Below are 24,652 nucleotides of genomic sequence, written 5' to 3'. Positions count from 1 at the left end.
TGGTTTACCAATTTTATCTTCTCAAAGAACGAGCTTTTAGTTTTATTGATCTCTGTTATCATTTCCTTCATTTCTTTTTCATTTCTGATCTGATCTTTATGATTTCTTTCCTTCTCCTAACTTTGGGGGTTTTTTTGTTCTTCTTTCTCTAATTGCTTTAGGTGTAAGGTTAGGTTGTTTACTTGAGACATTTCTTGTTTCTTAAGGTAGGATTGTATTGCTATAAACTTCCCCCTTAGAACTGCTTTTGCTGCATCCCATAGGTTTTGGTTTGTCGTGTTTTCATTGTCGTTTGTTTCTAGGTATTTGTTGATTTCCTCTTTGATTTCTTCAGTGATCTCTTGGTTATTAAGTAGCATATTCTTTGGCCTCCTTCTGTTTGTATTTTTTCCTGTAATTGATATCTAGTCTCATAGCGTTGTGGTCGGCAAAGATGCTTGATAGGATTTCAATTTCCTTAAATTTACCAAGGCTTGATTTGTGACCCAAGATGTGATCTATCCTGGAGAATGTTTCATGAGCACTTGAGAAGAATGTATATTCTGTTGTTTTTGGATGGAATGTCCTTTAAATACCAATTAAGTCCATCTTGTTTAATGTATAATTTAAAGCTTATGTTTCCTTATTTATTTTCATTTTGGATGATCTCTCCATTGGTGAAAGTGGGGTGTTAAAGTCCCCCACTATTATTGTGTTACTGTCAATTTCCTCTTTTATAGTTGTTAGCAGTTGTGCTATGTATTGAGGTGCTCCTATGTTGGGTGCATATATATTTATAATTGTTATACCTTTTTCTTGGATTAATCCCTTGATCATTCTGTAGTGTTCTTCCTTCTCTCTTGTAACATTCTTTATTTTAAAGTCTGTTTTATCTGATATGACTATTGTTACTCCAGCTTTCTTTTGTTTTCCATTTGCATGGAATATCTTTTTCCATCCCCTCACTTTCAGTCTGTATGTGTCCCTAGGTCTGAAGTGGGTCTCCTATAGACAGCATATTTTGGGTCTTGTTTATGTGTCCCTCTGCAAGCCTGTATCTTTTGGCTGGAGCATTTAATCCATTCACGTTTAAGGTAACTATTGATATGTATGTTCCTATGACCATTTTCTTAAGTGTTTTGGGTTTGTTTTTGTAGGTCCTTTTCTTGTCTTGTGTTTCCCACTTAGAGAAGTTGCTTTAGCCTTTGTTGTGGAGCTGGTTTGGTTGTGCTGAATTCTCTTAACTTTTGCTTGTTGGTAAGGGTTTTAATTTCTCCATCAAATCTGAATGAGATCCTTCCTTGGTAGAGTAATCTTCGTTGTAGGTTTTTCTCCTTCATCACTTTAAATATGTCCTGCCACTCCCTTCTGGCTTGCAAAGTTTCTGCTGAAAGATCAGCTGTTTACCTTATGGTGATTCCCTTGTGTGCTATATGTTGTTTTTCCCTTGCTGCTTTTAATATTTTTTCTTTGTATTTAATATTTGATAGTTTGATAAATATGTGTCTTGATGTGTTTCTCTTTGGATTTATCCTGTATGGGACTCTCTGTGCATCCTGGACTTGTTTAACTATTTCCTCTCCCATATTATGGAAGTTTTCAACTATAATCTCTTCAAATATTTTCTCAGACCCTTTGACTTTCTCTTCTTCTCCTGGGACCCCTATAATTCCAATGTTGGTGCGTTTAATGTTGTCCCAGAGGTCTCTGAGACTGTCCTCAACTATTTTCATTCTTTTTTCTTTATTCTGCTCTGCAGTAGTTATTTCCACTATTTTATCTTCCAGGTCACTTATCCGTTCTTCTGCCTCAGTTCTCCTGCTATTGATCCCTTCTAGAGAATTTTTAATTTCATTTATTGTGTTGCTCATCACTGTTTGTTTGCTCTTTAGTTCTCCTAGGTCCTTGTTAAACGTTTCTTGTATTTTCTCCATTCTATTTCCAAGATTTTGAATCATCTTTACTATTATTATTCTGAATTCTTTTTCTCATAGACTGCCTAATTCCTCTTCATTTTTTAAGTGTGGTGGGTTTTTGCCTTGCTCCTTCATCTGCTATGTGTTTCTCTGTCTTCTCATTTTGCTTAACTTACTGTGTTTGGGGTCTCCTTTTCACAGGCTGCATATTCGTAGTTCCCGTTGTTTTTGGTGTCTCTTCCCAGTGGCTAAGTTTTGTTCATTGGGTTGTGTAGGCTTCCTGGTGGAGGGGACTAGTGCCTGTGTTCTGGTGGGTGAGGCTGGATCTTGTCTTTCTGGAGGCCAGGTCCACGTCTGGTAGTGTGTTTTGGGGTGTCTGTGGCCTTATTATGATTTTTGGCAGCTTCTCTGCTAATGAATGGGGTTGTGTTCCTGTTTTGCTAGTTTTTTGGCATAGGGTGTCCAGCACTGTAACTTTCTGTTCTTTGAGTGTAGCTGGGTCTTGGCTTTGAGATGGAGATCTCTGGGAGATTTTTGCCATTTGATATTACATGGAGTTGGGAAGTCTCTTGTGGACAAGTGTCCTGAACTTGGGTCTCCCACCTCAGATGCACAGCCCTGACACCTGGCAGGAGTACAAAGAGCCTGTCATTCACACTGCTCAGAAAAAAAAGGAGAAAAGAAAGAAGTTAAAATACAATAAAGTAAAAGTAAAATAAAATAAAGTCATTAAAATAAAATATAATTATTAAAAAAATGTTTTTAGTAATCAAAGAAAAAAAAAAAGAAAGAAGAGAGCAACCAAACCAAAAAACAAATCCACCAATGATAACAAGTGCTAAAAACTATAAGAAAAAAAAACCCAAAACTAAAAAGTGGACAGATAGAACCCTAGGGCAAATGGTAAAAGCAAAGCTATACGGACAAAATCACACACAGAAGCGTTCACATACACACTCAGAAAAAGAGAAAAAGGGGAAAATATATGTATATCGTTGCTCCCAAAGTGCACCTCCACAACTTGAGATGATTCGTTGTTTATTCAGGTGTTCCACAGATGCAGTGTACATCAACTTGATTGTGGAGATTTAATCCACTGCTCCTGAGGCTGCTGGGAGAATTTTCCCTTTCTCTTCTTTGTTCGCACAGCTCCTGGTGTTCAGCTTTGTATTTGGACCCGCCTCTGCATGTAGGTCACCTGAGGGCATCTCTTCTTCGCTCAGACAGGACGGGGTTAAAGGAATAGCTGATTGGGGGACCCTGGCTCACTCAGGCCCTGGGGAGGGAGGGGTATGGATTCAGGGCGAGCCTGTGGCAACAGAGGGCCAGGGGACACTGCACCAACCTGAGGCATGCCATGTGTTCTCCCGGGGAAGTTGTCCCTGTAACAGGGGACCTTGGCAGTGGTGGGCTGCACAGGCTCCCCGGAAGGGGGGTGTGGATAGTAACCTGTGCTCACACACAGGCTTCTTGGTAGCGGCAGCAGCAGGCTTAGCGTCTCACGCCTGTCTCTGGGGTCTGCGCTTTTAGCCACGGCTTGCGCCCGTCTCTGGAGCTCCTTTAAGCAGCGCTCTTAATCCCCTCTCCTCGCGCACCAGGAAACAGAGGGAAGAAAAAGTCTCTTTCCTCTTCTGCAGGTGCAGACTTTTCCCCGGACTCCCTCCCGGCTAGCCGTGGTGCCCTAACCCTGCAGGCTGTGTTCATGCCACCATGCCCAGTCCTCTCCCTGCACTCCGACCGAAGCCCGAGCCTCAGCTCCCAGCCCTGCCCGCCCCGGCGGGTGAGCAGACAAGCCTCTCGGTCTGGTAAGTGCCCGTTGGCCTGATCCTCTGTGCGGGAATCTCTCCGCTTTGCCCTCTGCACCCCTGTTTCTGTGCTCTCCTCCGCAGCTTTCCCCCTGTGCCACCAGCAGTCTCCACCCGTAAAGGGGCTTCCTAGTGTGTGGAAACCTTTCCTCCTTCACAGCTCCCTCCCACTGGTGCAGGTCCCATCTCTATTCTTTTGTCTCTGTTTTTTCTTTTTTTCTTTTGCCCTACCCAGGTAAGTGGGGAATTTCTTGCCTTTTGGGAGGTCTGAGGTCTTCTGCCAGCGTTCAGTAGCTGTTCTGTAGGAGTTGTTCCACATGTAGATGTATTTCTGATGTATGTGTGGGCAGGAAGGTGATCTCTGCGTCTTACTCTTCCGCCATCTTGATGCTCCTCCTCCCTGCCTTAGTTTTATTACATGTGCTTCTCGGGTATATTAATGGAGGTCTTATTTAATGTTAGGCTAATTTTTTCATGGCAGCAGACAAGAAGCAAATGTGACTTGATTGCTGGTTCTTTTCAGGGGTATCCAGAAATCCTACCCCCTGGGGTCAGGGTCACTGCATTATAAAGGCCACTTTTTACAAGTCTCTCAGAACTGCCATTCTCAGCCAAGTCTGTCCTAAGCCCAAAGCCTGTCCTCCTAACTTAGCTCTGTGCTGCTCCATCTCCACATGTTTGCAGTCAAGCTCAGGACCCTGGACCAACTGATGTGAAACAACACACACTGACTTCATGTTCTTCTCTATCCTGATTGAACCCAATGCATCTCACTCTGCCTGACCTTCTGCCAAGCCTCGCATGTTAATCCCCAACCCAGGGCACTCCCTTTGTCTGCTTTCACTCTGGCTTCCCAGCTGCTGAGTAGGGCCAGAAAAATTCAAGAAACTGGAGTCATCTGTGACACCACAATTCCATATTCTCTTAGTTTAGCTATTCCTCACTTCTACTTGGGAATTATTTTACTCTTTTTGCTATGGAATATTTAGCTATGGCTCTTCTGCTTCTTCCCATTCCTTCAAGTTTCTAATACTACAGTTCCTTACTCTCTTTATAAAAGAATAAATCGTACAAAGAAGATAAATATCATTATTTTTATATTATGATACTATTATTTACATTATTAATCTTTTTCTCCATCTAAGAATTTCTGTGCATCTTGATTCTTTCCCTACTCTCCCACTCCCTCCTCGACTTTATTTCTTAAACTCGCCCCCTCCCTCTCATCTGTGTATTCCCCTCTCTTCTGTCTTTTCCTGCATACTTCCCTTTGGCACTCTCAAGTGGGCTGTCACCACCTCACCACTCCTTTGTGTAGACAACACTCCCTTTTCTGTAGTATTCTCAGCTGGGTACCTCCTCAGTTCCTTTAAATGTGGCTTCCTTCAACCACTCTTTTAAAATGGTTTTCTTTGAGGTCTTGAGTAAAATACTAATCTCAGATCCAATGTCCTCTTCTTGGACCACAAGCTTTTCAGTCTCTCTCAATATTGCACACACTGTTGACTGCCATTTCCTCCTGGTACTTTAGCTTCCGTGATGTTACTCTCTCCTGATTCTCCCCCACCCTGATATCTTCTCAGTCCACTACCATTGCCCCTAACCTTTCTCCCTCCTTTATAAGGTGCTCACGCCCCAATCACCTTCCTCCCCTTCTCTTCTCTCCCTCACACATTCTCCCTCACAAATTTCATAAGCTTTAGTCTGCCTTCTTTTAGATCCTATAAACCTGCCTTGGTGCTTGGCTGAGCCACCACTGACCACTGACTTTCAGCACTGTCACCCTCACCTCCTCTTCTACTTCACCCATTTTGGTAACTGTCATTGACTTACCCTGAAGAATAAAGCTTCATGTCATGTCTGGGTATGTCACTTCTCAAGTCCTGTAACAGAAAATTAAAACCAGTGTCTTACTGCTTTCTAAGCAGCAAGAGAACCTCTATTGTACCTATAGTGAAAGGGTTAATTAATACTATTCTTTTGAGGTTATAGACAAGAGTTAATTATCAAAAAACGAATTATTTTATACCTATGAGATCAAATTCAATTCCTTCCATAAAACCTATACTAACAATACAATATCCTCTACTGTGTTTTACACCTATTAAACCATCACATTTTTCTGGTCTCCTTCCCTGCCTCATAGTTCTCTGACATATTTAATGCTGAAACCTACATACAACATGCATCTTTTTTTTTTTTTTTTTGCCATACATGGGCCTCTTACTGTTGTGGCCTCTCCCATTGCGGAGCACAGGCTCCGGACGCGCAGGATCAGCGGCCATGGCTCACGGGCCCAGCCGCTCCGCGGCATGTGGAATTTTCCCGGACCAGGACATAAACCTGTGTCCCCTGCATCGGCAGGCAGATTCTCAACCACTGCGCCACCAGGGATGCCCTAACATGCATCTTTAGACTGAAATTCTTTCCCAAGAATAATGTGCAACTTTGGGCTCTATTCCTATTTGAACTGGGCTATTGCTACAGATTTGTAAATTTACTTTTCTCCCTTCTAAGTGGCATTTTAAATAGTCTATGACCCAAACACCCAATAATTTACTCTGCTATTTCCCACTGCTCCCCAAATCCATGGTACAAATATGTCCCATGTTTTCCTCCTCCACATTTACTTAAGGCTGCTATTCCTATTCAGAATATTCTTCCCTGTAATGTACCTGGTGAAATCCCATTTGCTATTCAAAGGCCAGTTCAATACTACTTCTTCATGGAGTCTTAATCTCTTTGGCCGTTTCTTTAAGAATGTGTTTATGCATGCTCTATGGTCTTTTCCCAATCTGCCTTGTTTTGCTCTTGTTTGTATACATTTCTTAATTCTGCTGTAAGATTCTATTACCCTGAAGTAGCCACATGATTTGTTCACATTTGTAGTCCCCATAGCATTAAGCATAGTGCTGTACACATAGTAAGAGCTTGCTATAGGTTTTTTAAATTATTACTATTAACAATATAAAACATTGAAGAAAGTCCGATGAGAAATAAGCACACACTAATTATCTTAACTGACATTTATTTCTGTGACTTTAAACTGTGTTAGCTCACAGAGTTTTTGACAGTCCATTGAAAGCTATTGATTTACATGGAGTTTTCAGATCCCATGAAGCCGTTCATGAACTCAAGCTTAAGAACTACTGTTTTTGACAATCTGTGGTCAATTAATCTTCTACAATGGAGACAAGAATATACAATGGAGAAAAGACAGTTTCTTCAGCAAGTGGTGTTGGGAAAACTGGACAGCCACATGTAAATCAATGAAGTTAGAAAGCACCCTCACACCATACACAAAAGTAAACTCAAAATGGCTTCAAGACTTAAGTATAAGACATGGCACCATAAAACTCCTAGAAGAGAACATGGGCAAAACATTCTCTAACAAAAATTGTACCAATGATTTCTTATGTCAGTCTCCCAAGGCAATAGAAATAAAAGCAATAATAAACAAATGGGACCTAATCAAACTTACAAGCTTTTGTACAACAAAGGAAACAGTAAACAAAACAAAACGGCAACTATGGACTCAGAAAAAATATTTGCAAATGATGCGGCTGACAAGGGCTTAATTTCCAAAATATACAAACAATTCATACAACTCAATAACAAAAAAAAAAAAAAATCAAAAAAAAGGCAGACGACCTAAATACACATTTCTTCAAAGAAGACATACAGATGGCCAAAAGGCACATGAAAAGATACTCAATTATTAGAGAAATGCAAATCAAAACTACAGGTTATCACTTTACACCTGTCAGGATGGCCATCATCAAAAAGTCTACAAATAACAAATGTTAGGAAGGGTCTGGAGAAAAGGGAACCGTACACCGTTGGTGAGAAAGTAAATCGGTGCAGCCATCATGGCAAACAGTATGGAGGTTCCTCCAAAAACTGAAAATAGAGTTGCCATATGATCCAGCAATTCCATTCCTGGGCATATACCCAGACAAAACTATAATTTGAAAAGATGCATGCACCCCAGTGTTCACAACAGCACTATTTACAAAAGCCAAGACATGGAAACAACTTAAATGTCCATGGACAGTTGAATGGATAAAGAAGATGTGATATGATATATATATATATATATACATATATATATATATATATATGTACTTTTAATTTTATGTATTAATTAATTTATTTTTGGCTGCGTTGGGTCTTCATTGCTGCATGTGGGCTTTCTGTAGTTGCAGTGAGTGGGAGCTACTCTTCATTCCAGTGCACAGGAGATATATATATATAGATAGATAGATAGATAGATAAAACAATGGAATATTACTCAGCTATAAAAAGAATGAAATAATGCCATTTGCAGCAACATGGATGAACTTAGAGATTATCATACTAAGTGAAGTAAGTCAGAAAGTGAAAGACAAATACCATATGATATCACTCAAATGAACCTAAAATATGACACAAGTGAACTTATTTATAAAACAGAAACAGAGTAACAGACATAGAAAACAAACTTATATTTACCAAAGGGGAAAGGGAATAAAGGAGGGATAAATAGGAGGTTGAAATTAGCAATACAAGCTACTATATATAAAATAGATAAACAACAAGATCCTACTGTATAGCACAGGGAACTATATTCAATATCCTGTAATAAACCATAATGGAAAAGAATATGAAAAATAATATGTATATATATATATATATATGTATAACTGAATCACTTTGCTATACACAGAAATTAACACAACATTGTAAATCAACTATACTGCAGTAAAAAAAAAGAACTGCTGTTTTCTAGTGTTTATTGATTTTATTGTTGTTTTTATTACTATTATAAATATGGTCAGTTATGTGTACAGCATGAGAGATCAAGAATGCCCCATGCCTGTGGAAGAATTATTCCTTTGGGTTCCAGTGGTGAGAGAGACCCTTCCTTTGAGAATAATATCTGTCCCCTATTACCATACTGACTAACAAAGAAACAGGAAGGAAATCAATCTGAGTACAGTTTTGCAAAAGCAGCTCATGTCTTGGGTGATCACCAATGATAGTTGTTAAAGACACTGTGGTGAAACAGCTCTAAACATAGCTGACATCCCAAAGAAGCAAAGCTAGAAGTTCTAACCATCTTTCAAAACTATGTTCTTGAATTTGAATTGTTTGATCTTCTGATTAAATTGTAAGTCTTCATGCTGGTATAATATTTTTTTTCTTATTTTACACAGCATTGGTTATATTGTCAGTACCCCAAAATAATAATTAGGGAGATTAAAATGGCAAAGCTTTAATTTTTTGATGTTATTTACATAAATCACGAACTTAATACATCGTGGAAGGTTTCCAAATGTGTTAACTAAGGTTATTAGTGATATTTAACTGTTATTAGGATAGTAATTTGATGTGGAATGCAGTTTAGAGGGGGTGCAGGATGTAATTGTTAGGTATCGAAGCTAACTGCTTAGAAAAAAATAAATATTTCATTATCTATTAAAATAATTGCACATTCATTTACATAGTCTATTTTAGGACATTGCTGTCCCAGTTTGCCTAGACTGAGGTAGATAGTTAAGGGATTTTCCAAATGTCTGTATACAACTCAGAAATCAGAATTATATTGTCATTTCTAATTATTGAGTATTCCTTCAATATTATTGTTTTTAATATCCTCCATTTTTATAGGACTTTACAATGTGCAAAGAACTTTCATATACATTGAACATCTCATGTGATCTTTACCCTTTGAGCTACATACATTGGGTATTATTAAGCATATTTAGGTTAAGAAACTAAGATATAAAGTGCTATGAACTGAAATGGGCCTTCCCACCACCCCATTCATATGTTGAATCCTTAATTCCCAATGTGACTCAATTTGGAGATAGGGCTTTTAGGAAGTAATTATGGTTAAATGGGTCATAAGGGTGGAGTCCTAATCTAATAGGATTGGTGGCTTTATGAGAAGAGGAAAAGAGAGAGAGAGAAAAGTCTCAAGTCTCTCTCCACCTTGTGAGCACATAGCAAGAAGGTGGCCTCTACAAGCCACAAGAGAGGCCTCACCAGAACCCAAGCCTGCTGGCCTCCTGATCTCAGACTTCCTAGTCTTCAGAACTGTGAGAAAATTAATTTCTGTTGTTTAAGCCACACAGTCTGTGGTATTTTGTTATGGCAGCCAGAGCAGATTAATGCACAGGGGAATTTGCCTAAAAATCTCATAAGTAGTGGCACTGAATTGAGAACCTTGAGCCCTCTCTTATTCCAGGGATGTTCCCACTAAAAAATATCACTCCTGATAAGCTAAGAATGATTTTTCACTCAAATTGTTATATAAAGGGCAAGAAAGAAATTTGTACTAGCAGGAAAATGAAGAAATCAATGCACAGGAAAGAAAATAATAAATATTTAACTTGATGAAATCCCATGGCCTCTGAAAGACATTAATCTTCTATTGTGCTTTTCCTTCATCTTAGTTTGTGGTCAGGGGAGGGAGATTATCAAGTGAAACATTCTTGTTGCCCTGTGATCTCCCGTGGGACCCTTTTGCCCTGAGACCCCACCCAAGGTGGGCTTCCTGCCTGAGTCATCAGCAGTTTCAAACTAATAACAAAAACGATCTGGGGAACCATACGGGAACTTCTATTTCTCCTACAAAGCACAAGAAACATTTTTGGGTCAAAAATGATAAGGCATGTTGGATTCAGTAGAGGAATTTCACAGCATGCAGGCCTATTTTGCCTTTTTGAGAAATGGTAAACTGAGCTATTTGAAATATGTCAGCCAAAACATAGCTTGAGAGACTGTAAAAACTATTCACTTATTTTTAAAATGGCCCTGTTTTCCTTCGGAAAAAGCAGAGGCTGCAAACAAAACTTGCAAAGGAGGAAGGAAAAAGAGAGAAAGAGTTAGGAAAGGTAGAAAGGCAAAGAAACTCTAGATCTTTCAGAAACAAAGTAAAAACGCAACTCAACACAAATAAAAAGTGGATTTATGTAGAACTGGATGCACTGTTTTATCCATGTTCATTCAGTATGCTTTTTCTTTTAATTGATAACTTTAACAACTATTTTGATAGATTAATAATTATAATTTATTTCATTCTATTATAATGTAAGGTCATTTCTCTGGGCTAATTCAAACTGGCAATATGGTCTGAAATCGACTTAGAAAAATTTCACAATGTCCAGATGATCTGAGAGAAAGATTATTTCTTTTATTATTTCTGGCTTCAACTGTTGTAAATCCCTATTCTCAGAATGCCATTGAACAGACTAGGAAGCTTGGTACAATATCTGAATACCAGAACTCCAACCCTCCCCCCTCCCATACCTACCTGATTCTGCCAATGTCAGAAGTGTGCAGAAGCTACCAGGATCTCTTTAAAGAAGTAATGGTAGCAATGGAAATGGAAGTACTGGAAACAGCACAGAGAGTTGGGAATATTTAAACCTAGTGGGCAAAGGAGAAGGAGGAATAACTAAATGGAAACCACTGTGGGTGAATGGAGTAATTCCAGAGTAATTCTTTCATACAATCTCCATGTCTACTTTTAGAGCATCTCCTTCTCTGCACACTTCCTATGATCACTCTAGACATTTTTATGGTCCCTACTTAGTGTTTCCCAGCACTTTGTGCCCATTTCATCTTGGCATTCATATATTTAGAACACACACAAGTTTGAATCCAGGTTCCACCACTTAGTAGTTATTTGATCTTGAGCAAACTACCTAACCTATCTAAAATGTCATTGCTTCATCTGTAAAATATGAAGGGCATCTATGTCACAGGTTGTTTTGAGAATACAGGTACATAATGCATGAAAAGTGATTAACAATGTGTCTGAAACACATGTCCCCTGTAAATGTTATGCTACTATTTTCTTTTTAGCACTTTCTTCATTGTGTCTTAGTTGTTGGTTTATGCACATGTCCTACTCTACTTTGAGATCCTCTAAGGCAGAGACCATGTTTTATTCATTTTTACCTACCTGTCTCTAGCATACATAGTTCCTGCCACTTAGTAGTAAATTAATAAATCAACCATCAAATGTTCACTGAGAGCTACATGAATAAATAAATCGTTTTTTCTGGGTTCTGAGCTTCATCTGAGGGGCTAATCCAGATCTGTGATCAAAGGTCTCATAATGTGCTCATTTATTCGTTTATTTATTCAACAGACTTCCTTGTTGTACTTATAACTAGGCATTGGGGCAAGGGTCTGGCCAGTCAGGTAAAGGTGGTGTCTGCCCTGCTCTGGCTATTTGATCCTGTAGACAGTTCCCCAGGTTGAGGAATCTTTACCCATCCTGACTTATCCTCAGTTCTGCAATACCACTGGATACTTAGGTCAATATCCTACTCGACATTTGGAAGATCCAGGCTCTTGCAATTTGATATTTTTCCACATTTTTTTCAAAGCTGTTATCTCTGCCAGGGGCTTCAAGGCTGAGTACTGAATCATATCTTCCCTTCTAAATTTTTATAGTAAGGGGGTGCGTGTGGCTTGCCCAGCTAATCACCATGAAAAGGTTAGAACGAATTGTGACGATAGCACGGGAGAACAATTAGCAATAAACATATTATCCTGTCTCACATGTATATTTTGAGAATGAAATGATCTCATTCTCTCCTTACCTAGCATCCTCTTCCAAACATACACACACACACACAGACACACACACACACACACACACACCCCTTAGATGCTACTAAAAAGATTTTCTAAGCGTACTTTGACCTTGTGAAGAAGGAAAAGGAAATGAACTAATATTTATTAAATGCCTGCTCCATATGCCAGGCTCTTTGTTAGTTGCTTTCATATAAGTTATCTCTTTTATTTTTGCCAAGGAAGAAAGAGAACTTGTTGGTACCTTGTCCCTAAGTGCACAGTTGTTAGTCTTCCCTACTCAACCTCTGCCACATTTCCCATAGAATTTCTGGGAAATTCTAACATTTCCCAGAAAATCCCTGTGAAAAAGATCTTCATAACTCATCCTCCATGCTTTCATTTCCACTGCTCTTGTTAAGTTTATCACTGAAATTGAGAACAGACAGAAGTTATTCCAAGAGGGCTCCTTGGTTAAGTGATCTGGAAGAGACCACCACACAATCAACATCACACCAGAGCTGACCCTGAGGCCAATTTGAATTCAGGTTAGATTCTGAACCTACCTCAGAGAAAAACTGTTATGAACATAAACTTTAATTACAAAGTTAATGCAATTATTGATTGCCTTTTAACCCATGTGCTTTTCATTCATTCAAAAATATTTAGGTGCCTAGGCTACTATATGCAAGAATGCAAACATCATCACATATGAAATACCTACCTTTCTGGAGTTCTTAGACTTTCAGTATTGTCCCTGGGGTGTCTGTTTCATATAAAAATAAACAAAAACTTTAACCTACCAAATAATTGTTTTCATGTAAACAATGCTCCCTGAAATGGCTACACCAAAAAAAATTTTTGCCATTTTTCTCCCACTGAATTAATTTGTTTTCTGATTAAATCTTGGATGAATTGTTAGTGATTTTGATGTAATGTGAAAAAAATCCCCTGACACCATCTCACTCTTTGTCCACTCTAGAAAGACCTAGGAATGGCCAAACCCACATCACACACTAGGGATAAGAAAGCAAGTGTGTCTGTTCCACTCTGTTTTAATCAGCACAAGTTAGAAGGACATTGTCTTTGCTGGAGATTCCATGAGACTTTCCAGAGCCTCTTATTTAGATATCCCCAATTAATTTCCCTAAGAGCTTCATAAGTTAATAAATAAATAAGCACTAACATTAGTGAAAATGAAGGACAGGACTTATGCTTATTAATGCTACTGTTGGCATTTTAATTTGGGGTTTGTAATTACAAACATTTCCTTTTACTTAAAACAAATGTCAGTCAACAGGGTTGTTGCTCTTCTTGGAGAATCTTGTGGATTCGTTAATCATGTTTAATGATTTATATCTTTCTTAATGTTCCAGGGAAAATAATTTAGAAACCCATACCATAATTAAAATACTCTCTTGAGTATTTATGCTAAGCATCTCTTAAAAATGTCTTCCTACTTTTTAACCACTATTATAACTGATGTTCTATTTTCACTATTGTTTTACTATGGAAATCCTAAGGTATAAGTGTTGTTTTGCCAAGTACAAACTGACACTTGCCGTCTACCTCTACAAGGGTTAAATCATGAGCTGCTGCAGCTACTGACCTTCAACACCCCATGAAAAGAGTTCAGGGTGGAGATCAGGAATGAGACATTCTGTGCTCTGGGAAAAACTGGCAGAACAGGTCTTCAGCTAGTTAGGTATATTCAGGAGATTTTATGAGCCCAATTCTTGCACCTCATCATATATAGAAAAGCACTAAAATCCTTCATGGTGACATCTGCTCCTCATGACTAGCAGTAATGTTCACAAGACTAGCAGCAACCTTCTGCAAAAACTATGTGCTTCATTGCATGTAATCCCCCTTCACCAAAAAGACCTTAACCCCTAACTCTCTGGAAGAGTTTCTCAGAGCTATGTGAAATGCTGTCTCTAGGGCTATAGTCCTCATTTTGCCCCAAATAAAACTTAACTCAAGGGAGTCAAGATGATGGTGTGGGAAGATGCAGAGTTAGCATCTCCCCACTACTAGAGCAACTGCTGGCTGCTGGTGGGGGACTCTGACGCCCAAGGAGACAGGAGGAACACCAGAGTGAACTGGTAGGACATAGGGGGACTTGGGGGCAGGAGAAGTGGAGGCCAGACAGGATCGGCACTCCTGAGGCCGGGGAGACCAGGTGACGCAGGTGTGAGGGACTCTCTGGGAAGAGCAGGAGAGGAGCAGAGGGAGAAAACCTGGCCCACTCAGGCCGGGGGGCCTGCTGAGCTCCCAAGCCGGTTTCCCCCATCCAAAGCCCCAGCCAGGCCACATGGGTCCTGGGGGCATAGGAGGGAGACCAGGGAGATCAGGAGAGGCAGGCAGGAGGGGCCCTAAGGGAGGAGCAGGAGAAGAGCAGAGGACATTTGCCCTGCCCACTCAAGCCTAGGAAACCTGCTGGGCTTCCAGGTGAGGTCCCCCACCCTCTGAGACTGGGCTGGGGACAAACCTAGGCCCACCCCACCCCCCACAGCCTCCAGGGTCTTTTCCAGCCCTCTGGGTCCTAAGCATTGGCCTCACCCACCACGCAAACCTCACCCTTGCTTAGGCCCCGTCCTCCACAGCCAAGGCCTTCCCCCCCACTTTTTTTTTTCTTTTCCCTCCTCCTCTTTTTTACTATTGTGGTACTGATGTACCTTCTGTTTGTTGACTCATCTGTATTTTTATTTTTATATTCTTTTTAACACATCTGTTAGTTTCCTAATCTAATTGTATATACTTTGTTATTGTTTTCTTTTATATTTTTTATTATTTTTTTGCCACTTCATTTGGCTTGCAGGATCTTTGTTCATGAGCCACAGGTTGGGCCGAAGCTCCTGCAGGGGGAGCTCCAAGTCCAAACCACTGGACTAACAGAGAAGCTCAGACCCCAGGGAATATTCTTCAGAGTGAGGCCTCATGGAGTTCCTCATCTCAGCACCAATACACAGCTCTACCCAATAGATTACAAATTCCAGTGTTGGAAGCCTCAGGCCAAACAATAAGTAAGACAGGAACACAATCCTACTCATTAAAAAAAAAAAAAAAAAAAGTGAGACAGCAAAAAAATATGTCACAGATAAAGGAGCAAGGTAAAAACCTACAAGACCAAATAAATGAAAAGGAAATAGGCAATCTACCTGAAAAAGAATTCAGAGTAATGATAGTAAAGATGATCCAGAATCTTGGAAATACAACAGAGGCACAGATTGAGAAAATACAAAAAGATCTAGAAGAACTAAAGAACAAACAAACAAAGATGAACAACAAAATAACTGAAATGAAAAATACACTAGAAGGAAGCAATAACAGAATAACTGAGGCAGAAGAACAAATAAGTGAGCTGGAAGACAAAATGGTGGAAATAACTGCCAAGGAGCAGAATAAAGAAAAAAGAATGAAAAGAATTGAAGACAATCTATCAGAGACCTCTAGGACAACACTAAATGTACCAACATTTGAATTATAGGGGTCATAGAAAAAGAAGAGAAAAAGAAAGCATCTGAGAAAATATTTGAAGAGATCATAGTCAAAAACTACCCTAACATGGGAAAGGAAATAGTCACTCAAGTCCAGGAGCCATAGAGTGTCCCATAAAGGATAAACCCTAGGAAAAACAAACCAAGACACATATTAATCAAGCTAACAAAAATTAAATTCAAAGATAAAATATTAAAAGCACCAAGGGAAAAACAAAATATAACATACAAAGGAACCCCTATAGGTTATAAGCTGATTTTTCAGTGGAAACTCTGCAGGTCAGAAGGGAGTGGCAGGGTATACTTAAAGTGATGAAAGAGAAAAACTTACAAACAAGATTACTCTACCCAGCAAGAATCTCATTCAGATTTGATGGAGAAGTCAAAAGCTTTTCAGACAAGCAAAAGCTAAAAGAATTCAGCACCACCAAACCAGCTTTACAACAAATGCTAAAGAAACGTCTGTAAGCAGGAAACACAAGAGAAGAAAAAGACCCACAGAAACAAACCCAAAACAATTAAGAAAATGGTAATAGGAACATACATATTGATAATAACGTTGACTGTAAATGGATTAAATGTCCCAACCAAAAGACAGAGATTGAATGGATACAAAACAAGACCCATATATTTGCTGTCTACAAGAGACCCACTTCAGACCTAGGAACACATACAGACTGAAAGTGAAGGGTTAGAAAAAGATATTCCATGCAGATGGAAATCAAAAGAAAGCTGGAGTAGCAATACTCACATTAGATAAAATAGACTTTAAAATAAAGACTGTTACAAGAGATAAGAAGGGAACTACATAATGATCAAAGAATCGATCCAAGAAGAAGATATAACAATTATAAATGTTTATGCACCCAACATAGAAGCACCTTAATACATAAGGCAAATGCTAAGATCCATGAAAGGAGAAATCAACAGTAACACAGTAATAGTAGGGGATTTTAACACACCACTTATACCAATGGACAGATCACCCAAACAGAAAATAAATAAGGAAACACAAGCTTTAAATGATACAATAGATCAAATAGACTAAATTGATATTTACATGACATTCCACCCAGAATGTCATGTAAATATCAATGTCACTTTCTTCTTAAGTGCTCACAGAATATTCTCCAGGATAGATCATATCTTGGGTCAAAAAACAAGGCCTCAGAAAATTTAAGAAAATTGAAATCGTATCAAGCATCTTTTCTGACCACAATGTTATGAGACTGGAAATCAGTTACAGGAAAAAAAAAAAAAACCTGTAAAACATACAAATACATGGAGGCTAAACAGTGCACTACTAAATAACCAAGAAATCACTGAAGAAATCAATGAAGAAGTTTAAAAAATACATAGAAACAAATGACAACGAAAACAGGACAACTCAAAACATATGGGACACAGCAAAAGCAGTTCTAAGAGGGATGTTTATAGCAATTCAATCTCACCTCAAGAAACAAGAAAAATCTCAAATAAACAATCTAATCCTACACTTAAAACAACTACAGAAAGAAGAACTAAGAAACATAAAATCAGTAAAAGGAAAGAAATCATAAAGATCAGAGCAGAAATAAATAGAAACAAAGAAAACAATAACAAATCTCAATAAAACTAAAAGCTGGTTCTCTGAGAAGATAAACAAAATTGATAAACCCTTAGACTCATCAAGAAAAAAAGGGAGAGGACACAAATCAATAAAATTAGGAGAGAAATAGGAGAAATCACAACTGACACTGCAGAAGTACAAAGGATTTTTAGAGACTACTACAAATAACTGTATGCCAATAAAGTGGACAACCACAAAGAAATGGACAAATTCTTGGAAAGGTACAATTTCCCAAGACTAAACTAGGAAGAATTAGAAAATATAAACAGACCAATCACAATTAATGAAATTGAAGCCGTAATTAAAAATCTCCCAACAAACAAAAGTCCAGGACCTGATGGCTTCACAGGCAATTCTATCAAACATTTAGATAAAAGCTATCAACATTTAGAGAAGAGTTAAAAACGATCCTTCTCAAACTCTTCCAAAAAATTGCTCAGGGAGAATCACTCCCAAATTCATTCTACAAAGCCACCAGCACCCTGATACCAAAACCAGAAAAAGATATCACACAAAAAAGAAAATTATAGACCAATACCACTGATGAACATAGACGCAAAAATCTTGAGCAAAATACTAGCAAACAGAATCCTACAGCACATTAAAAGGATCATACACCATGATCAAGTAAGGTTTATCCCAGGAATGCAAGCATTCTTCAATATACACAAATCAATCAATGTGATACGCCACATTAACAAATTAAGGAATAAAAACCATATGATCACCTCAATAGATGCAGAAAAAGCTTTTGACAAAATTCAACACCCATTTATGATAAAAACTCTCCAAAATGGGCATGGAGGGAAGCTACCTCAACATAATAAAGGCTATATATGACAAACCTACAGCAAGCATCATACTCAATGGTGAAAAACTGAAAGCATTTCCACTATGATCAGGAATAAGACAAGGATGTCCACTCTCACCACTCTTATTCAACATAGTTTTGGAAGTCCTAGCCACAGCAATCAGATAAGGAAAAGCAATAAAAGGAATACAAATTGGAAAAGAAGAAGTAAAACTGTCACTATTTGCAGATGACATGATAGTATACATAGAAAATCCTAAAGATGCCACCAGAAAGCTACTAGAACTAATCAATGAATTAGGTAAGATTGAGGGATACAAAATTAATGCACAGAAACCTCTGGCATTCCTCTACACCAACAATGAAAAATCAGGAAGGGAAATTCAGGAAACTCTCCCATTTACCATCACAACAAAGAAGAATAAAATACCTAGGAATAAACCTGCCTAAGGAGGCAAAAGACTTGTACTCAGAAAACTATAAAACACTGATGAAAGAAATCAAAGATGACATAAGCAGATGGAGAAATATACCATGTTATTGGATTGGAAGAATAAATATTGTGGAAATGACTATACTACCCAAAATAATCGACAGATTCAATGTAACCCCTATCAAAGTACCAATGACATTCTTCACAGAATTAGAACAAAAAATCTTACAATTTATATGGAAACACAAAAGACCCCAAATACCCAAAGCAATCTTGAGAAAGAAAAACAGAGTTGGAGGAATCAGGCTCCCCAACTTCAAACTATACCACAAATCTACAGTAATCAAGACAGTATGGTACTCGCACAGAAGCAGAAATATAGGTCAATGGTACAGGATAGAATGCCCAGATATAAAGCCATGCACATATGGGCACCTAATTTATGACAAAGGAGGCAAGAACATACAATGCGGAAAAAGCAGCCTCTTCAATAAGTGGTGCTGGGAAAACTGGACAGCTACATGTAAAAGAATGAAATTAGAACACTCCCTGACACCATACACAAAAATAAACTCCAAATGGACTAAAGACTTAAATGTAAGACCAGACACTATAAAACTCTTAGAGGAAAACAGGAAAAACACACTTTGACATAAATCACAGCAAGATTTTTTGGACCCACCTCCTAGAGTAACAGAAATAAAAACAAAAATAAACAAATGGGACTTAAATAAACTCAAAAGCTTTTTCACAGCAAAGGAAACCATAAACAAGACAAAAAGACAACCCTCAGAATGGGAGAAAATATTTGCAAATGAAACAACAAAGAATTAATCTCCAAAATATACAAACAGCTCATGGAACTCAATATCAAAAAAACAAACAACCCAATCCAAAAATGGGCAGAAGATCTAGATAGACATTTCACCCAGGGGGACATATGGATGGCTAGGAGGCACATGAAAAGATGATCAACATCACTAATTATTAGAGAAATGTAAATCAAAACTACAATGAGGTATCACCTCATGCCTGTCAGAATGGCCATTATCAAGAAATCTTGAAACAATAAATGCTGGAAAGGGTGTGGTGAAAAGGGCACCCTCTTGCACTGTTGGTGGGAATGTAAACTGATACAACCACTATGGAAAACAGTATGGAGTTTCCTTAAAAAACTAAAAATAGAACTATCATATGACCCAGCAATCCCACTACTGGGCATATACCTGAGAAAACCATAATTCAAAAATAGACATGTACCACAATGTTCATTGCAGCACTATTTACAATAACCAGGACATGGAACCAACCTAAATGTCCATTGACAGATGAATGGATAAAGAAAATGTGGCATATATATACAACTTACATGCTAGACTGGAATCCAGAAGTCCTAAGTTTTTTCTTTTATTTTCTTTAGTAAAATTTAAAAGGCTCATTCCCAAATAAGTCATCATATTTTTTAAATGACATTCCAACAAACCCCTTACTCTAAAACTTCTCAAGTTTTTTTTTTTTTTGGCTGCACTGGGTCTTTGTTGCTACACGTGGGCTTTCTCTAGTTGTGGCAAGTGGGGGCTACTCTTCGTTGCAGTGCTCAGGCTTCTCATTGCCGTGCTTCTCATTGTCGAGCATAGGCTCTAGGCATGCTGGCTTCAGTAGTTGCAGCACACAGGCTCAGTGGTTGTGGGATGGAGGCTCAGTAGTTGCAGCACATGGGCCCTAGAGCACACAGGCTTCAGTAGTTGTGGCACGCAGGCTCTAAAGTGCAGGCTAAGTATTTGTGGTGCATGAGCTTAGTTATTCCGTGGCATGCGGGATCATCCCGGACCAGGGATTGAACTCTTGTCCCCTGCACTGTTAGGCAGATTCTTAACCACTGCACCCACTGCACCCAGGGAAGTCCCAAACTTCTCATGTATTGATACCTACAGTGCACAGGAATAGGACCAGTGACATGAAAGAGTGGAATAGAATTCTCTTGACTAGGTTGTGGTCCTGATTCTAACTCTAATTTAGTGTATAATCCTGAACAAGTCAATGCACACTTCCACATTTTGGCGTCTCGTTCACCTTTAATTCAACAATATAGCAAATATTTACTAAGCATTCACTCTATGTTAAGCACTAGACTAGGCAAACAAGGTAGACATAATCCCTGCCCTTGGAGCTTTAAGTATAGTCAAGAAGGTAAACAATAACCAAGAAATGGCCGTTCAATAAGGATTCAAGTAGGAGTATAGTATAAGTTGCTTCAGGAGCACATGGCAAGGGGATCTAGCCTATAGTCAGGTTTCCTTGAAGGATTAACCAGGTAATCTGTAAGATTCCCTTTAAAGAAAAGAATGCAATGGGAATTCCCTGGCATTTCAGTGGTTAGGACTCTGTGCGTTCATTGCCGTGGGCCCAGGTTGGATCACTGGTCAGGGAGCCAAGATCCTGTAAGCCACATGGCCAAAAAAAAGAAAAAGAAAGAAAAGTGCCTTAAAGTATACAAGATTTTTCTGACTTTACTCTAGTAGAATGGACCAGATCAACTGATTTTCCACAAGGGTGCCAAGACTTGTGGAACACAGGAAAGAATAGTGTTTTCATCAAACCTCATTGGATGCAATGGATACAAACAACTGGATAACCTGCATGCAAGAGAATGAAGTTGAACTCTTTCCTCACACTATACACAAAAATTAACTAAAAGTTGATTATAGACGTGTATATAAGAGCTTAAAATATAAAACATAAGAGTAAATATTCATGACCTTGAGTCAGGAAAGAACTTCTTAAATACTGCACCAAAAGCACAGCAACAAAAATAAATAAATAAATTATTAGACTTTTAAATAAACTGAAATTTTTATGCTGCAAAAATACTTCAAAACAGTGAAATGGCAACCCACAAAATGGAAAAAATATATTTACAAATCACATACCTGGTAAGGGACTTGTATCCAGAATATATAAAGAACTCTTACAAATGAATAATAAAAAGGCAAATAACCTACTTTCTTAAGTGAGCAAAGGATCTGAATGCACATTTTTCTAAAAAGGATACAGAAATGATCAATAATAACATGAAAAGATGCTCAAAATCGTTCACCATTATGGAAATGCAAAACAAAACCATAATGAGATATCACTTCACACACACTAGAAGGACCACAGTAAAAAAGACAGCCAATAACATATGTTGGCTAGGATGTGGAGGAATTAGAACACTCATACAGTGCTGGTGATAATGTAAAATTGTGCAGCTATTTTGGAAAATAATCTGGCAGTTCCTCAAAATGTTAAATGTAGATGTACCATGCCTAAGATAAATGAAAACATATGCCCACATAAAAACTTGTACATGAGTGTTCATAGCAATGTTATTCATAATAGCCCATGGAACAACCCAAATATCCCATTAACTGCTGAAAGGGTAAATAAATATGGTATATTCACCAATGGAATATTATTTGGCAATAAAAAAGGGAATGAAATATTGTTACATGCTATGACATGAGTGAACTTTAAAAACATTGAATAAAAGAAGTCAGTTACAAGAGACCACATACTGTATGATCTCATTTATATAAAATGTTCAGAACAGGTAAATCTATGGAGACAGAAAGTAGACTAGTAGTTCCCTGGGACTGGGCAGGGGACAGGAATGGGAAATAACTACTAATGGGTACAGAAGGGGTTTTGTGGAGGTGATGGAAGTATTCTAAAATCGATTATGATGTTGTTTTCACAACTCAGTAAATATACTTAAAAAGCATTGAGTGGTACACTCCAAGTGAGTAGATTGTATAGCATGTGCATAATATCTCTATAAACCTCTTTTCTAAAAGACAGAAATATATTTTACATCACAACACAGCCTCTCTCTCTCTCTCTCTCGCTCTTTATTTCTCTCTCTTTCTCTGACTCATACAAACAATATAAAAATCTTTATAAAGCAACATTTTTCTTTTATATCTCTCTATTATTTTCTATTCTTTTATTCTATCTTACTAAAAAATTATCTTGACCTGTGTTCTGGTTATCTTCTGCTGCATAACAAAACACATCAAAACTTAGGGCTTAAAAATAACATTATCTCAAGCGGTTCTATGGGTTGAATGGGCTCCACTGAGTGGTTCTTACTGGGTGGGGGATTTATACAATTGCAATCAGGCAACCGACTGTAGGCTAAAGCTACAGACTTCTGACGTTCAGCTGTGCTGGACTCACTCATATGGCTGACAGTAATGCTGGCTGTTAGCTGGAAGCTCAGCTCTGATTGTTGAGTAAGCAGCTACACTTGTCTTCTTCATGCAGTATGGTTTCTCATAGGTGAGCACCTGGGTTCTTAAAGAGAGTACCCCAAGAATGAGCATTCCAAGAGACCTGAGTGGAAACTGCAAAGTTGCTTATGACCTAGCCTCCCAAGTCCCAGAATGGCTCTTCTGATGCCTTCTATTAGTCAACCCAGATCCAAAAGGAGGAGATGCAGACTCTTTTTCTTAGTGATAGCAGAGTCAGAGAATTTGTGACCATATTTAATCAATCACAATCCATTAGATTGATTTTACCACTCTCTAATGGTTCACAACCTATAGTTTGAAAAAATATTGCTCTAATCTAATGAGGTAATGTCCCTTCCAGTACTAACATTTCTTGAACCTACGAATTCATTAGATCTCATGTCAGGTTATAGAGGCTACTAATTTCTTCCACTTGAAAATAGGCATGGGGGAAAGCAAGAGTACAAAGCAAAAGGTATGGCAAGGTCTGATGTCTCTGGTCAGGTTTTTGTCTAGAAGGACCTCACAGGGTCTATTCTTCAGCCTCCCATTGCTCCTATTTGAGTCCAGGTAAATTTAGTATAAATATCAATAATTTACTAACAGACCACACCCACTGTGATGGGCATGTGTGAAAGTTAGCAGTGACCAACCTTGGCAGTACTGCAGGTGTAGTAGAATTGAGTTTACAGACCAATGAAGCTATGAGATTAGGAGATTTACAGAGAGAGGCCCACATTTTTTAATATTGTCCCTGGACTTAGATGGCTGTGGAAATGACATTCTTAGTAAAATGTGCTTATTGAAAAGAAGCATTTCTTACACTCCCTGTGCCATAGTATCAATGTGTATATTATCTAATTTTTCAGAGTAGTCTTTTTCTACTAAAATCTGAGTACTTTCTATGAACAGATGTTTCCTATTCCCTTGGCTTATCAATGCAAGACTAAATAGAAGGCAGCAGGGTCATTAGGGAAAATAAAGGGGTAGGCAGGAGCAGTGTGAATTTATGAACCAACTGGAATTTTGCCGAGCCAAAATCTCTGGGGAAAGAAAGGAGAAAAATGTTCTCTGTCTGTGATTTTATTCTACTGGGTGTTATAAGATGTTCCTAAATGGACAGTCAGACTCCTAAATGACCATGTAATTCCCCATGTCTGCATGGCACGAAGAAGAAGAGTATAAATATTCAAAAGCTGTTCTATTTCATGGTTGCATGGATACCAAGCAGATGGGTGGATGAACATGAAGCTGTTCTTTACAAGCAGAGAGAACCTCTGTCAATCCAGGCTGCATCCATCTGCCTATACAATTACAACCCTGCTTTATCCAAGAGAGACAGAGTGGAAGAGAGAGAGAGATTGAGAGAATGTATTATTAAGAGAGAAAGCTGTTTGGGCTTTAGAATCTAATTAATATTAAAATAATAAAATAGCTCTCAATTATATAAAAGTTGGGATATAAACTCCTGTGGATGCACCTTGGAGACTGAAGATCTTTGCATAAGGTATTTAAGTGGCCTGTTTAATAATCCCAACACTACTTACTAGCAAGCTATTTAAGCTCTCAAAGACTCCATTTTCTTATCTATAACACGAGGGATGACATTGCTAGGACCACTTAGGGTTTTTGTGAGGGTTAACTGAAACAATGTTTGCAAAGCTTTTTGCACCAAATCTGGCACATAATAAATGTTCAATAATTATAAAAATAATATGAGTAATTTTATTATGATTGTTGTCTTCACAACTACCTGCTCT

This window comes from Aethalodelphis obliquidens, unplaced genomic scaffold (assembly GCF_003676395.1).
Source record: "Aethalodelphis obliquidens isolate GAN/ISIS:26980383/991018 unplaced genomic scaffold, ASM367639v1 scaffold46, whole genome shotgun sequence".
NCBI lineage: Eukaryota > Metazoa > Chordata > Mammalia > Artiodactyla > Delphinidae > Aethalodelphis > Aethalodelphis obliquidens.
The sequence above is the reverse complement of the archived record's forward strand: the minus strand, read 5'-3'. Positions refer to the sequence as shown.